This window comes from Myodes glareolus, chromosome 9 (assembly GCF_982192425.1).
Source record: "Myodes glareolus chromosome 9, mMyoGla1.1, whole genome shotgun sequence".
NCBI classification, from domain to species: Eukaryota; Metazoa; Chordata; class Mammalia; order Rodentia; family Cricetidae; genus Myodes; species Myodes glareolus.
The window spans coordinates 81,116,948-81,133,471 of record NC_142034.1 but is presented as its reverse complement, the minus strand read 5'-3'; the positions used below and the strand labels follow the sequence as shown (position 1 = coordinate 81,133,471).

The window sequence follows — 16,524 nt, the reverse complement described above, 5'->3', positions numbered from 1 at the left end:
ATTCCTTGGTGTCCTCCATTCCTCCTGGCTCCTACACTCTTTCAGACTCCTCTTCTGCAGAGTTCCCTGGAGAAACATTTGATGGAGATATCCCTTTTAGGACTGAGTGTCCTGAGGTTGATCACTCTCTCTCGAGATATATATATATATATATATATATATGCATATTGTCTGGCTGTATTTGATGCCATCTACTAGAAGAAGCAGCTTCCTGATGGTAGCTGAAACGGACTTGCATCCCTGGTTAGTGTAGCTGATGGATTCCCATGGAGTCTGATTCAGATATTTTAATTTGGCACCTGAAATTTTGGGTGTCAACAAGATCTGGATTGGTCTAGAAGATATAGCTCAAGTTATACTTGTGAGGGGTTTAGATTGAGTTGGCCATGGATGATGCCTGTGAGGAACTGTCTCAATCAAATTAATTAAGAAGAGAAAACCAACCCTTTCCTGAGTGGTGTCCTGGAGAGCACAAAAAGGAGAAAGTAAGCTATGAGCATCCGTCACTCTCCACTTCTTGTCTCCAGATGTCATGTGACCAGACGCTCTCCAGCTGCTGCTGCTGTGACTTCCCAGTCATGATGGCCTGTATCCTTGAACTGTGAGCCAAAACCAGCCCTTTCTCCCTGAAGTTGTTCCTGCCAGACTATTTCATCATCGCAACAGAAAAAAATGATAAATACATCCTTTTCTTGATCTGTCCACACTTTAGAGACAAGACCTGAGGAAATTCCTTAAGATCATACAGGCAAAGCCCTGAGCTCAGGAACTGGTGCACAGTGTGTGTTCAGTAAGTTCCAATGTTCCTGAGCAGACAGACTGAAAATGTGGGTGCTGTACGGTCCCCCACCTCATGCTGCCTCCCTCTCTTCTTATTCAGAGACAACAGCAAGAAAAAAATCCAGGGCACCAAGACAGAGTGGTGAGTCAGAGGTGAGTTCCCAATCAACAGGTCACATTCCTAACTTCCCACCAAGTCAAAAGCATAATGAAATCCAGATAGTACTTCCAGAGCCCTGAGATGCCCTGCCCAACAGTGGAAACCATCATCATCAAATCAGACCCAAGTCTCAGAACAATTCCAACATCCCTGTCACCTTTCTACAAAGACCTGAGCCCCAACATTCATCTGTGTCCTCAAACAGACTTTCAGAACCTTCCCTATTCTTGTCCTCAGTTGCAATGAAGTCTAATTACAACCTATTTCACCTTGTTTGGAATACAAAAGGATACTGTTGCCTTTGTTTGCTTAAAGTGGGCAGAAGAGAATGGGATCAAATAAAAGGATGAGGGGGGCATAAGAAGGATGTGCCTTAGTTCATTATTTTTTTGCTCCACATCTGAAAAATCAACCAGATACCTCAGCAGTCCATGCTACAGGATAATTGTCCCATACAGTTAATTCCATCTGGCCCCATAAAGAGACGGTAGAATCACTGCTTGGCAATACTGTGTATCAAGCTTCATTAAAGTGGTGTTTCCCAAGAGTCTCCTGTAACAGTGTGCACTGCACCCTTCACACCTGACTCATCCTAAATCATCAGTAAATGTAAACAAGGGTAGCAGAAGCAGGAATCACTCAATGAGGCTGCCCACAGGATGCCAGCTGCTTCCCAAGCAGAGGAGGATTTTCTATATTATGTTGGTTAGCGCTGTCAACTTCACACAGTTTAGAATCATCTAGAAAGATTCTCAGTGAGATGATCCTAGACTATTTAAGTGTAGAGAGAAGGTTGAGTACCAGTAAGCACTATGAGGTCTTTTTTTAAATTTTTTTTTCCTTTTTCTTTTTCTTTGTTGAGATAGAGTCCCATTATATAGCCCTGACTGGCCTGGAACTTTGCTCTATAGACCAGGCTGACCTAGAACTCGGAGATCCATCTGCCTCTGCTTTCCAAATTCTGGGGGTAAAGGTATACACCACCCTGCCTGACTCTCTTTTTCTTCTTGAATGTGGATGTGACTAGCTGCTTCAAATTCCTGTCTTGTCTTCCCTACAATGATGAACTATAATCTGGAATTATAATCCAACTAAACCCTTTCTCCCCTAAATTGATTTTTGTTGGGATATTTTATCAGAGCAACATAAATGAGACTAGAACACCCATCAGCCCAACACATGGGTCCCCACTGGGCCCACAGTTCCACCCTCTACTCTACTCTCTCTGCTCCTCAAGCTCCTTGGCAGACTAAAGGGGACCTTCAGAGTGTGTCCCAGCCAGTGTGCCTCAGGTCCACGATGACAGAGCTGTCCCAGCTGAAGAACTGAACCTCACAGGTCTGACGTTGACACAACCCATGGAATTCAGTTCTCAGAGCTGAGGACAAACACAGACTCTCGAGCGAAGGCATTCAGTCCTTCCTCGCAGGCCAGGTCCTGCCGGCCCTGTAAAGACACAAGAGGAAAATGCCTGATACATTCAGAGCCTCCCACAGGTTGAAAACGTGGGACTCCTAAGAATCTGGGACATAGACAGACAGCTTCATAAGTAGTCATTAAACAGCCTGGGCATGTGGTACAGGCCATGTGATCCCAACACTTTGGAGGCTGAGGCAGGAGAATTGGTCATTTGAAGCCTTAATTCCAGCATTTAGAAAGCTGAAGCAAGAGGATTGTGGGGCAAAGCCAGCCCGAAGTACGTAGCTAGGCTGTCTCAGACGCAATCGGTAACAGCACAGATGATCGCGGTTGTCCCCATTGTACCCTAGCTTGGAGAGCTCTTCTTGATGCGCATTCCCCTTGAGGCTTTCAGCCTCAACCACCAATGGCAGAGATGACTGGAGGATTACCCTGCATCCTTTCTATGTTCCCAGAACCCTTAGGGTATGCACAGTCCTGGCACAAAGACTCCATATCCCAGCCTCGAGGGACCCACTGCTACATGGAAACAGAGGTAATGAATTACTGACTACCCTCCTGCCTGCTCACAGAGGGCACATTGCAGCTGCATCCATGCCATGCAGGTGAGGGCCACGCCCCACCCAGGGTAGGGCACCATATGAGAAGAACTTTGAAACTGTGCCACTTCTTCAAGAACTGGAGACTGCTCTTGGCAGCACAGCAGCAATAACAGGACCTCCCCCTGTTCCCCGGGGCCCTGTTAGAGTCCTTGAATGAGACAGCTGGACCAATATCTCTCTCTGACTAATACCTCTTCTCCATCCCCGACCATTTTCCTGTATCATGTCTAATCCTTCCCTTCATAGAGAGGACTATAATTAGTAACTGTTAGATTCTTTGACACAATTATTTAATAAATATTACCTCTCCAACAATATTATGTTTTCACAAAGAGAGAGCCTAGTCTATTGCCTTTTTAAATATATAAACAGAAGCCAGGAGTTGTGGCAGACACTTGCAACCCTAGCACTTGGGAAGGCTGAGACAGGAGGATATTTTTGAGTTCAAGACCAACTAGGTCTTGAATTCAGACAAATTCCAGACAAATTAGGGTTATAGAGTAAAACTCTGGCCCCCATAACAGCAATAACAAAAATAAATTAGTATAGTAAATAAGTACAACAGCTTTTTTGAAATAGAACTCCCAACTATACAGCTCATCTAGCTATAAAGGATAGAATTCACTGGCTTTCAGTGTATTCATGAAGTTGTTTGATGATCACCATAATTAATCTAAGAATGTTTTAATCATCCCTAAACTATATGCTAATTACATACTCCCTACCTCTGGGTAGTCGCTAATCTACTTCCCGTCTTATATATTGGCCTATTAAAAGCATTTTTTTACCAATGAAATCAAATCACATGCGGCCTCTTGTGACTTATTCTTTCATTTTATGTTCTCCAAGTTTATCTGTCTGTGGCTTAGGGTATGTATCAGTATTCAATTAATTGTATGGGTTTCACGGGGGAAAATATCCACTATGTAGATATACCATATTTTCTTTATCTATGAGCAACTGATTGGCATTCACATTGTTTCAACTTTTTTTAAATATTTATTTTTATTGTTTTTTAAATTATGAGTATGTGTGGGTATGTATATATGAATGCAGGTGCCAGAGGAGGCCAGAGTAATGAAAAGCTGGATTTGCAATTGGTTGTGAGCCACTGGTATGAGTGCTGGGCATCAAACTTGGGTCCTCTGCAAGAACAGTGTGTGCTCTTAGGCACAGAACCATCGCTCTAGCCTACTTCTGCCCCTTGACTGCGACAGCCGTTTCTATTGGCCATTCCCCGCTTTATACTGATACGTGCTGTCATTTCTCTCGACTATTTACCTAAGAGTAGAACTTGAGGGTGACATTAAATCTATGCTGAGCCTTGTGAGACTTCTCACACTTGTTGCCAAAGTAGCTACACCATTTGACATTTCCGCCAGCAGTGTCTGGGGTTTCCTTTCTCCACATCCTTGTGATTGCCTGACTTTTTTATTGCAGTTCTCCCAGTAGGTGCAAAGTGGTACCTCATTGTGGTTTTGATTTGCATCTCCCTGGTGGCTAATGACGTTGAGCATCTTTTTGTGTATTTACAGCATTTGTTCAGCTACTCTGAGGAGAAAAAACAATCTATTCATATCTTTTGCTGTTTCTGAATTGGGCTGTCGGGTCTATTATTAAATTACAAGAACTATTTACATATCCTACATATATCATATGGATCATATTTCTAATTTTTTATGATTATGTAAGCTGAATTTTAACTGTGTGTGTGTGGTGTCTTCATTCCTTATTATTATTTTCAGCTTCTAGAACATACCTGGATCATAGAAGAAACTCTAGGATTTTCAAGAAAGGCAAGTAAATGTTTTTAATTGATTTTCTACACCCTCATCTCCATGTTGTGCATTAAAATGAGATGAGTTCCCTCCACTTGTGCCCAATTCATTTTTTTTCTTCAGCCTGTGTGCCTTCAGGGTTCCTGTGTGAGCCAGACTCCAGTGATGAAAGATTCTGTCATTCAATCTCTGCTTCACGAGCATACGAGAATAAGCAAGCCGGATGTCTCTTACCGCGTGCCAAGTCTCCTAGGAGAAAAAAGAACCAATTGCGCTATAAGGCCAATCGCATTGATCCAATGCCATCTTTCCTTCCACAGGCACCCATGCATCAGTCACTCACAGAGTCCCTGGTGGGTGAGGCCAGATGTGGGGGATGCAGTAACATCAAGGCTAGCACGGCCTTCACCCCCATCCTCATGAGATCTCACTGAGAGCCACACCAACAATCACGTTCAATCATGCTGAGTGCCTCCAATGAAAACCTCAGGATGGTCCGAAGAGGCTGTGCTTCCAAAGAATGACACTGAAGGAGATACCCAAAGATAAGGACTCCGTGATCTGGTCCAAAACAGTCAAAAGGAAAGAATCACAATGTGTAAACCCCAACAGGCTGTGGCCCACACTCCTAGGAGAGAGCAGGCCAAGGGAGGCTCAGGCAAACTGTTCAGGCCAGTCTTGTTCAGGAACTCAGGCCTGTCCTACAGAATGTGGAGAGAGTGGAGAGTAATGTTTCAATTGCATTATTTAAATATTCCAGCTGGGCTTGATTAACAGTTGAAAGGTATGAAATAATCCTAAATAGCTACCATCTGATCCTACAGTTTAACAATGGCTCCTACAGGACCTCAAATAGGTAGACTGAGATTTCACCTTTACTCCCAACAGCAGTGAAGACCCGTCCACTGCCATGTGCTAGGAATCAAACACAGGGCCTCCATATACCTGGCAAACGCTCTACCACAAAGCTGTGTGCCCAAGCTCCCACCTCTTCTAAATTATTTTGAGACAAAATATTACGAGGGTGTCTAAGTTGACCTTCAACTGGGAATCCTTGAACCTCAAGCTCTGGAGTTACTAGAATTACAGGTCTATGCCACTGGGACCTGGTAATCTATAGTTCTCTTACAATCAATAAGTCCTCCTTACTGCCCTCTAGGGAGTCCTCTCCTGTTCCCATTCATTTTCCCCCACCGTCTGCCCACCTGGGCATGCTTGGTTTTGAAGACCACTATCAAATGACATCCTTGCAATGTCCTGTAATAGTCCGGCATCACCAGTAGCAGCGAGGTTTCCGAATGGTGCACCTTTTCTTGTCCATCCCTAACCCCTTCGGCTTGTACCTGATCGCCAGACCCTCCAGCCTCCAGGTCCCTAGTCTCAATATTCAGTTAGTCACCAGACGGAGTCACTGTCTCCCATTTGCTATAACATGCTCTGAGTCATGAGCCACACTGTTGAACTTCAAGAGATCTGAAGTGAGAGCCTAGGAAAACCAAAGAACACAGATGGTCCTTTAACCACACTGCTCATTTGAATTTACCAACACCACTGCTCTGTGCATTGTGAGTGCTTGCCCAGCACCAAGCCCAGGAAAGCTGAAGTTGTGTCAAATCAATTATTAAAAAAAAAAAGGAAAAAAAAATACGCTGACCTTTATTTTCAGGTGGAAGTCCTACTGTATACGTGTGGTGGGAACAACTTGCCTTGTGAAAAGAAATCATTTGGCCCTGGTCTATTCTGACAGAGAGGCTAGACCTTTCTGCTTCAGTTATTCACTGTTTCCTTACAGTGTTCTTCCCAGTATCTGGGGAAAGAGTAAACACAAATCTGGAAGTTGTTATAAATATGACTTTGCTAACCTTCCCCCCAAAATACATGCATGGTGCTCTGTTTCTGCTAAATGGTTAGAGAAATGAATGGGCTTCCCATATGTGATGCTTCCAGGAGAATCAGTTCTTGGTACCAGGTATAAATTTAGTAAACTTTCAAAGTTAAATTGATGCTGATCTCCCATTCATTTCCTTATGCTGTAAGGATGTATCCAAATTGCTTTTTTGCACTTTCTCTTACAAAAAAAAGAAAGGAAGGAAGGAAGAGAAAGGAAAAAAAGAGTTGATTACTCTTTAAAAAATTAAATGGTATATATAAATTAAAATTAAAATGGTATATATAAATCTCATTATATCTCTGCACACAGCCTTAGGAGAAAACAGACCAGTGAATGTTTAAAAAGCACATCCAATAAAACTTTGCCAAAGAGAAAAACTGATAGGTCAGCCTTTGATATTCCATCTTGCTAACCCTTTTTGTGAAAGAAAGCCTCATTACAACCATAAGGTAGGATCTTGCAACAAAGAGACTTTATGAAATAGAACTCACCAAACAAATGGCTCTAACATATGTGGTTTGTTCTGGGCCCCATTGGCTGGGATGCAGACAGAGCCTGACAAAAAACATTCCCCAAGTCACAGGTCCTATCTAAAGGCTGGGTCACTTCACAGAAGTGGCCAAGACTTTTCTCCCTAGTCCTCCAGCCTGTCCACTTCCGCGTTTATAACTGTCAACTATAGTTGGGGGAGCAAGATCGAAGTTCTAGCTCTCTTCCCGCTGTTGTGATCATCTATCCACACAGGAAGTGTCCCCTGTGCCTCAGGCTTAACCTTTTGTGGCCTCTAAGCTCAGTCCCCAGAACAAAGTTCCTCTGTTCACTTTACTACCTCTCAAAGAGCTTGCCTCACCCTGGGGCCTCTTCCCCAGCCTTTGATTCAGCTGAGACACAGTCATTCTCATCTCTAGATTCTATAGAAACTCTGTAAGCACACGAAATATCATACTGGACTAGAGCGCACTCTTCTCCCCATCCCCCATAGAATTCAGCCTTCAGACAGTATCCATTATATAGGGGATGGGATGAAGAATGCGCTCGAATCCATCCCATCCCCCATATAATGGGTTGCACTTAATATGTAATAACAGTACCATCATAGCTAACAGCCATCAAGTGCGCATTATGTCCCAGCCACTGGGTTGCATGAATTATCTCATATCTCACAAGAAAGCTGTGAGGTAGGTTGTCTTGTCAGCATCCTATTATATGTTAGGAAGGGCTTAGGAAGGTTCAGCAGCCTCCTGCTGCAACTGGGAGCTTAACCATTCCAAGTCCAGCGCCCGCGCTCACAGCTACTCTGTTCCTCTGGCTGGGGGATAAACTGAGCACAACTGAAAGAAATCATGATGGGTCTGGCTACCCCACCACATCAGCATCCCAGACCAGAGCGTCCGTCTCTCCTTTCCGGACCACAACCCTGGTTCCACACAGTGTTGGAACTGATCCCTAGGGGCCAAAGTAGAGGGACAGTCCAGAGGCTGGCCTCTGCCAGATCTGCTCACACACTTGAATCATCTCAAGAGGGACTCATTCTCAATCCTAGCCACAAACACACGGTTTCACGAAAACTGCTGCTACAGAGAAGAAAAGATTATAAGGAACATGAATGCCGGGAAGCGAGGCTTCCCTCTACACACTCCCTCCCACATGCCAGGAAGATGGTGGATTTTCACAGCAAATGAACAAGGAGTTCCCCCAAACCATTAAGCTAATGAATCAAGCAAATCCTCAGGCTTCATATTCAGATTTCTACCTCCCCCCTCTGTCATCACCATCTTGCTAGCAGAGTCATTTCTGAGTCTTTCTGCTATTCCACAGAGCTGGCTTTGTCACGTAAAGGCCTGTTAACTAACTGGAATTGCCGTCTTGTAGCTGCGAATAAAATCCATGCATACTTCAGGTGAGTTTATCAAGGGAGTTGATTAATTGGCAGCTGTAGCACTCTGGCACTAAAGCTGTGTTTCATTAACAGACTTGCAATTCGGGGTGGATATTGTGACTTAAACACATTCACTCCATTATGAAGAGGGGGTGGATGGGAAAAGGAGAGTCAATGTGATTGGGAGTGAGAGCCACCCTAAGGGAGAATGAACGCTGTGTTACCCTGGTTTGTCCTGCCAGGTCTGCTTTTTACACATGATGTGTTCTCGGGTACGGCAGCTCACACGGTCCTCGCGGTCATCACAGGAGATAAGCCGTATCACCATTTGCCTCTCGCATGGGAGGAAATGGAGATATGTGCTTAGTTAACAGCAGAGCCAGGGTGAAGGTTCAGACAGGCTCCCTCCAGAATAGCGGTTCCCCATCTGACGACACCGGCAAGGACTTCGTAAATGGTTTCGATAGCCATATGTCAGGAAGAGGCCAGGGATGCCACTGAGCAGCCTACAAGGCATAGGACCATCCCCAGAGCAACAGATGATGGACTTCTAAATGCTAATGATTCTCAAAGAACCTCTACTACGAAGCCTAGTTTATGGTACAATAACCAAGGCCTGACTCAGAGAAAGGGACAGCTAAGCAACTGGCCACCCATGATCACTCTTCCTTATACATTAGTCCCTGCACTTACTGGCAACAGAACTCCACAGACAGGCTTGGCGCTCCTGCACTTGTTTAGATCCTGAAGTTTCTCTCGCAAAGCCTCTGTGAAATTGCAGGTCCCCTCTGCAAAGGTAGAAAACCTCTACTGATAATAATTAAACATGTGGGGTCGGGAGAGGACTAACAAATGCATCAGTAGAATAAAAGGGAGGGCTGAGAAGAAAGTGACCTCTGTATGGGTTACAGTTTAGGACCAGACAAAGATGCCCTTTCAAAGCTGAAGAACTAGTCAAATACACCACAAATAAAAGACAGTATGAAGAACTGGTATCTACAGAGAAAGGAACATCAGATCTGTGTCACACCATGTTTGAAATAGGCGTCAAGTCTGGAGAGGTGGCTCAGTGGTGAGGGCCCTTATAATCATGAAGACGTGAGCCAGATACCTAGAACTCATGTTTTTGTGGTTGTGACAGGGTCTCGTAATGTAGCTCTGGCTGGCCTGGAACTCATAGAGATCATCCTGCCTCTGTCTCCTGAATACTGGGATTAAAACTGTGGATCTCAACCTGTAGGTTTCGACCCCTTCAGAGCTTGCACAACCTTTTCACAGGGGTCGCATTTCAGATATCCTGCATGTCAGCTATTTACATTATAATTCATAACAGAAGCAAAATTACAGTTATAAAGCAGCAATGAAAATAAGTTTATGGCTGGGGGGTCACTGCAATGTGAGGAACTATATTAAAGGATCGCAGCATTGAGAAGGGTAAGCAGCTCAGGATTAAAGGCATGGCAGTACACTTATAACCTCCGTACTGGGGAGGGGGGAGACGGGTGGGTCAATGTGGCTCTGTGGCCAGCCCAGTCTACTTGGCAAGCTTCAGGCCAGTAAGAGATTCTATCTCAAGGGCTAGGATGGTTGAATTACCAGTTAAAAGTGCCAGCTGTTTTTCCAGAAGACCCAGGTTTGGTTCTCAGTACCCACATGGCAGTTCACAGATGTCTGTAACTCTAGTTCTAGGGGATCCAACACCCTTTTCAGGCCTCTGTGGGCATGCGCATGGTGCGCAGACATATATACAGGCAAAACACCCACTCACATAAAATCATAATAAAAACTAATAACTAAAATAAAAATGAGTTCAGCTTAATTTTAAAAAAACAAACTAGTCAATGGCTCCTGAGGGACACACAAGCAAAGCATGTAAGCACATATAGAAAGCAAATAAGTAACATGACAACAAGAAATTTCCAAAGTACATATCAGAATAACCCTTAAAGAAGGCCTTTTTCAGCGAGGCTCGGAGAGCATCAAGGACTCCAGGACAGACGGCCTCAGTAGGGACAGTCAGGACACAGTCACAGGCTGGATAAGCAGAAAGGTTCAGTCGGTACAGAAATCATTGCGACCTTTTGTGTAGTTTTCCTCCAGGGGAAATTTCACAGGCAAAACGTTGAACCTCAGATTTCAGAAGTCCAAGAGAAAAGTCCTCAAGGGCAACCCACTGACTCGTCCCTCTGATTAGCCCAGAGTAGGTGGGAAATCCTCTTTCCTTCTTCCTGCTGTAGAACTGCCAATTTTTTTTATGAAGAGAATCTCTGGCAACAGGAACTAAATGTGAGCACAGAGATACAACCTAAGAGTCTAATTTTGCTAAAACAAGACTTTTTTTTTTTTTTGGACTTTAATGTCTGAGCTAACATAAGTGACATTTTCTCCAGCAGTCGGAACAACTAGTAACATTGTTTATAGGCCAAACACTGCTGACCCCCTGAATACCAGGCTGCCCCAAAATAGTAACACTGTTTGACCCAACCAATGGCCCGAAGAAACAAGGTAGAGGTCTCTAGAGCGCATGCTCAAACCTCCAAGAAATAATACAAATTTAAGACAACCATATTTTTGTTTGTTTGTTTTATCATGAACTTGGGGCTTCACTTTGCCGAGGAATTAGATCTAAATAACTGTGCGCCTAAGGATGTGGGGTTAACCTAAAAAAGTTCTACCCCGAGCAGTGGATGGGACCCTTTGCCATCCCTCTGATAACATACCCACCTGTTCAAGAACTGCTCCCTTGAAATTGTTTGAATCCAAGACACATAATTCCATTGCTAGAGAAGCCACAACAAGACAAGAAGTCAAGACATTCACTTCGAAAATAATACTCTTTCTTTAGATTTAAGGAGCACAGAACGCCTAGAGACCTTTGCAACGCTCTCCTTGATCTTTAGTTCTAAGGTAAGTAGAGCTTATATGTTATCAATTTAATATAAAGCATGGGAATTAACTTCCTGGGATACAGTGTTTCTACCTAAAATAAATGCGAAAGCCAGAGAGAGGGCTCAGTGGTAGAGTACTAGCGTTCGTGAGACCCTGGGTTCAATTCCCAAAGCTAAATAATCTATGATTCCCATGACTTGGGAGGCTTGAGGCAGGGGATCCTAGGTTCGAGGCCTGCCTAAGATATGAAGGAAGCCTAATGCCAGCCTGGGCCACTTAGCAAGACCCTATCTCAAATAAAGCAGGAAAAAAGTTAAGGCTATAGCTCAGGCTAAGGTCGAGTGGAAGCCTGTGGGTTCTCGCCCTTGCAATGTCCACAGAAAGGAATTTCTAATTAACTGAGATTGAAGCTGAGACCAAAATAAGGAATTTTTGCCAGATTCTAGAACAATCTGATGCGGGAGAGTGGGGGGGGGATAATTATCACAATTCAAAAAGTGTCCAAAGCTGGCTCTTAGGAGCCACACCCAGTAACACAAATCGCTGACCATCAGAGAAAACAATACCGCAGTGAGCAGAGGAAGGACATTCCTGACCCCTCAAGGCCTTTGAGAAAGTAGGACTGTAGGAATCTAGAAACGAGGGGGACAAAGGATGTATCCATCACCAGAAGCCCCACTGGTTCCTCAGCCTGTCCCCTCCCTGCGTGGCCCTTTCAGTATCTCAAAGTAAGGACCAGAGGTTAATCTCCCACAGGCCAATACGTGCAAATCCAGCGTGAGCAGACCTGACGCAGACACACAGCCTTCTTTGTTCCCTCTGAGTTCTCCCACAAAGATTCTTGCTGCTTATCCTACCCAAGCAGTGAGTCAGGATGGCAGGGAGATTAACAATAACAATAGCAGTAGTGGTAGTAGTAGTAGTAGTAATTAACAATAACGCGATGCTGATTCTGTCCAAAAGCCCAAACCCCAGAACTTGGAGACAAAACATCAGAAGGGGTTGAAACAAAACCAAAGTTGAACAGAAACAGACAAAACAACAGACATTGACTGGAAAGGTCGCAACTGCCAAGAAAATACTAGAATAAGCAATCCTGAGGCCCATGGGGCTTGAAGAAAGAAAAGTTACATTATTGTCAATTAGAATGCAAGTCAAGTTTAACAGAAATAAATTTGACAGTTAAAAAAATTCTTTCTATAGACAAGACTGAAGGAGATTGAGGATAGACAGACAATAACAAATATATACACACACACTCACACTCACACACACACTCACACACACTCACACACATACTCACACACTCACACACACTCATACACACACTCACACACACTCACACACACACACACACACACACACACATATATACATATAAGCTCTGCCATAACCCCGTGTCCCCATGTTCAGCATCTACAATATAATATCTTTTATTACTGTCGCTGTGATAAAATTGATGACCTGCCAAACAGAAGCCACAACACCAGGATTTAAAGCACACTACAGTAACTAATATTGCCATCTTACCCGAAAGTAACAAAAGGTTAAAAAACCTTTTCCTTTTAGAAACGGACCCATGTCTTAAGTACGATCCCTGGAAATATTTCTGAGCCGCTGACATTTTTATATTTACAGCCCATGACAAAAGTCTCACCTACTCTAACTCTAGCGTCACTCACTGCCTTAAACATCGTGATTATATCTTCAACGCGCCATTTGCTCTGCAATAATCCACTGTACAAAAGCCGGCTTTCTCGCAGACAGAAGATAAGTACACAGTAAATCAGCTTGCAATGACTATTTTCCTAACTCCTGCACACTGGGAGCTCAGATTCCAGTTTATCTTTTCCAACGCGGCCTCCCATCTCCCCCCTACCCCCACCCCTCCTCATTTTACTGCTTCCTCCTATTCATTTTGCCTACCCCCTTGCCATGGCTGCCTGGCCAGATTTTACCACGCCAGTGAACCCCTGCTGCTGCCATCCTTGGAGGGAAGAGAGATGCCAAGGGCCTTGCAGAAGAGCATCGTTCTCTTGGCTCACTGGGGCAGAGGAAGGAACTCACAGGCCAATTTGCATATGCTTTTATTCCATTCCACACCCTGCGAGCTAACTCTCTCTGGAAAGTCCCTTCTCAATTCCCTCCTCGTGGCAGCTAGGGAGGAAGCGGCTGGGCCGGAATCGAAGGTTCCAGCCCAGTCAGGCTGTGTCAGCATCTTAGGGCACAAGCCAGCAGACTCCCACCCGAAGTCAGCAGTGTCTCTACCCATACAGATGCCAACAGGGACCCTCTTCCCAGCCAGAGGGGGGCTGCTGGCTACAGCTATAATGACATGCAAGTTCTAGAGAGTTCTTTGCGAGGCAGAGTAGGCTCCAGCCTCCCCTGAGGAAGTGCTGGTCAGGCGTTGGGTCCCTGACTTCCTGTCTGTACTCTCCCCTGCCTGTGGGGAAATCCCGAGAGCTTTATCGGCTGCCCAACGAGCCTGTTGGCTTTTCAAGTAGGCGTAGACTGAGTTTCGACCAAAAACCTCAATTTAACATTAGCCAAAATAAATAGGTAAATAAATAACATGTGTGCGGGTGTTTAAAAAGAGAAAGAATTGACCTCTGTCGTGGGGACCGGGAGGAAAGATCTCTGACTAGCTTCAGGCACACAAGCCTGGATTGGCTCAACAGTGGGACAAAGACATGCTTTCAGCTATGAACCGGCAGGCAGGAAGGACACTCAGAAATCCACTCCCAAGCATCCTCCTGCAGAAAACCATTAATGGCCTAAGCGACCTCTAAACTTTAATGAGGTCCCATCAGACAGCAGGCACTCTGACAAGAGTTTCACAAACACGGTCTTCCCTGATTTTACAATGTTAACCTTTGGTGAGGTTAGGGGACTCGCCTAAGGTCACATAGTCCCTCTGGGGGTACCCTTCACTGCTCATATCCCCAAGTCTAGAAAACCCTTACAAGGTCTTTGGAACGCACAATAATAATAATAAATTTTTAAGAAAAGAAGTTGAATTCCCAGTCAAGATAAATAAATAGAGTCACCATGGGAAATCATCCACAGACAGAAAAGAGACAGTCCAATGACTCTACTCCTGGCACAGGTGGTCACTGCCCTGAACTCTCCAGATGGTGCCCATCGCTCATCCTGCTGGGGCTGCAAAGGTTGGTTCAAACGTCTCTTGCGGCTAGCTTTTTGGAAAACAAACATCATTGCAGGTCAGACGCTGAACATACATAATGCCCTTTTTAATTCTTCTAACACACACACACACACACACATACACACACACACACAGTAGCTACTGTTGTTAATCCTTGGATTATAGATAAGAAAGCAGGGCTGTGAAAGATTTCAACACTTGCTCATTGTCACACGGCTAGAGCTGAGTAGTGCTGAGATTTGAAATGATGTTTGTTGTCTCCCAATCTCTGATGCCCCGTATATTACCTCTTAGTGCCTCTCAGGGAGGTCTGCTCCCTGAGAAGGGGCCTCCTTGGGGTAGAGACATGACTCCAGGCTACTGAAGAGATTCCCAGCAGCCTACAGGTGCCGACTAGCATTCACTGAAATCCTGGGTGTGTGGAAGAGAAGAAACATATTGGTAACCAGAACGGCAAGAGCTGTGTCTTATTAAGGTATACATGACATATTTGTGAAGCTTTCATAAAGGTCAAAAGCTACATTGTGTCAGTTAGTGACAAGCCTGTTTAAAGAGGCCTGAAACTGTTTGGATCCACTGACTGGAATGAGACTTGAAAGGAATTAACAGCAGGAGCGGGAGCCTGACCAGTGTCTGTTGACAATTTCCCTGCCCAGTTCCAGACTGTTAACTCCCGTGTTCCCAGGGCCTCCTTCTCAACACCCGGGGTTCACTCAGCTTGGTTGTCTAGAAGCAGTCAGGGGTGCCCTCAGAGGCAGCACTGGGCCGCCAGCTGTATCCACTTCCCATTGTCTGCCTTTTGCCTTGGGAAGCACAGACTAAAACCAAGAGGCAGGTTTTTGCAAATGAAATGTGAATTAAGCCTCTTCTCTTCATAATTAAATTTTAAGGATTATTTTTGGGGGGTTGGCAGGGGGAGAAGTGCAAGGTAAAGGGAAGCCTAGATATCACTTGTGGGACTTACGGTCCACACCAGGCAAAGCACTACACACTTCACCACCTCTGTGCCACTTAATACTAGCCGCATGGCTATTTCTAACTCGCAGAAATATACAGTCGGCAGACACTCAGGCAAGTTAACAGCTTCAAGAGGGAATTGGGAGGTGCTGGCTAAGAATGGCTGAATGGGAAAGAGGAGATCCATGCAAGAACACTCCCTGTCTCCCTTGGTTCACAGCCCCAGTCTAACTGAATGCCATGCTGGGGGCTATAGTGACCACTCGGTGTTACTTAAGAATTCAGCACACGTCTTTAATCCCAGCACTCTGGAGGCAGAAGCAGGTGGATCTCTGAGTCTGAGGCCAACCTGGTCTACAAAGAGAGTTCCAGGACAGCCAGGGATACACAGAAAAACCTTGTCTCAACAACAACAACAACAACAAAAATCCTCATACTTCTGAACCAAATTTTAGTTCCCAGCCATCTTGAACATTGGTGCACTGAACCTGACCAGGCCTGAGTGCCTCCATCTTTTGGACCCTGAATGGTTTTATGTTTCTACTCCAAGCAGCACACTTCCTTCTGAATAGCTCATTCCCTACTCTACCCCCAGATCTCCTCTGCGTTGAACATCTCGAAACACACATATCCCGCCCTCAACATTGCGTACTGGCTACCCTCAGTTTCACACAGTGCTGTATGAACTGATGCTTTCGAATGTCAGGACCAGAAACAGAGCTGATAAGCCATTCAGAGTTCTGATGCTTCAATGCAAAAGCATTTGATTACACATCTATCGTTTTTCATTTTGAATTTTGGAAGCATTTTTTTTTCATTCGTGAGCCCTGAAAACCACATGCACACAGTGCCCAGAATCTCTGACATTGGTACCTGGGTCCACATTTAAGTCCGAGTTTTGTTCCCTGTTCTGAGGAAGAAGGAAGCATAAAGGTTCGGAGGTATGCAAATTTCGCGCTGGAAAGACAGACTTCAGACACGTCCCAGGCGCCACGGGGATGTC

At 44.8% G+C, this 16,524-nt stretch overlaps 1 long non-coding RNA gene across 3 annotated transcripts; it reads right to left on the bottom strand.

Moving 5' to 3' along the window:
• Window positions 1–4,745: 4,745 nt before the first annotated feature.
• Window positions 4,746–13,656, bottom strand: LOC146892884 (uncharacterized). Of its 3 annotated transcripts, XR_015003549.2 has the most exons (5): window positions 13,325–13,597; window positions 11,234–11,289; window positions 9,203–9,297; window positions 5,083–5,300; window positions 4,746–4,988 (listed from the first exon to the last, which is right to left on the bottom strand). It is a non-coding gene; the product is annotated as an uncharacterized LOC146892884 (long non-coding RNA). The 3 variants fall into 3 exon arrangements; XR_015003550.2 differs by lacking the exon at window positions 5,083–5,300 and having other exon boundaries at window positions 13,325–13,575; XR_015738893.1 differs by lacking the exons at window positions 5,083–5,300; window positions 9,203–9,297; window positions 11,234–11,289 and having other exon boundaries at window positions 13,325–13,656.
• Between the last annotated feature and the right edge of the window lie 2,868 nt (window positions 13,657–16,524).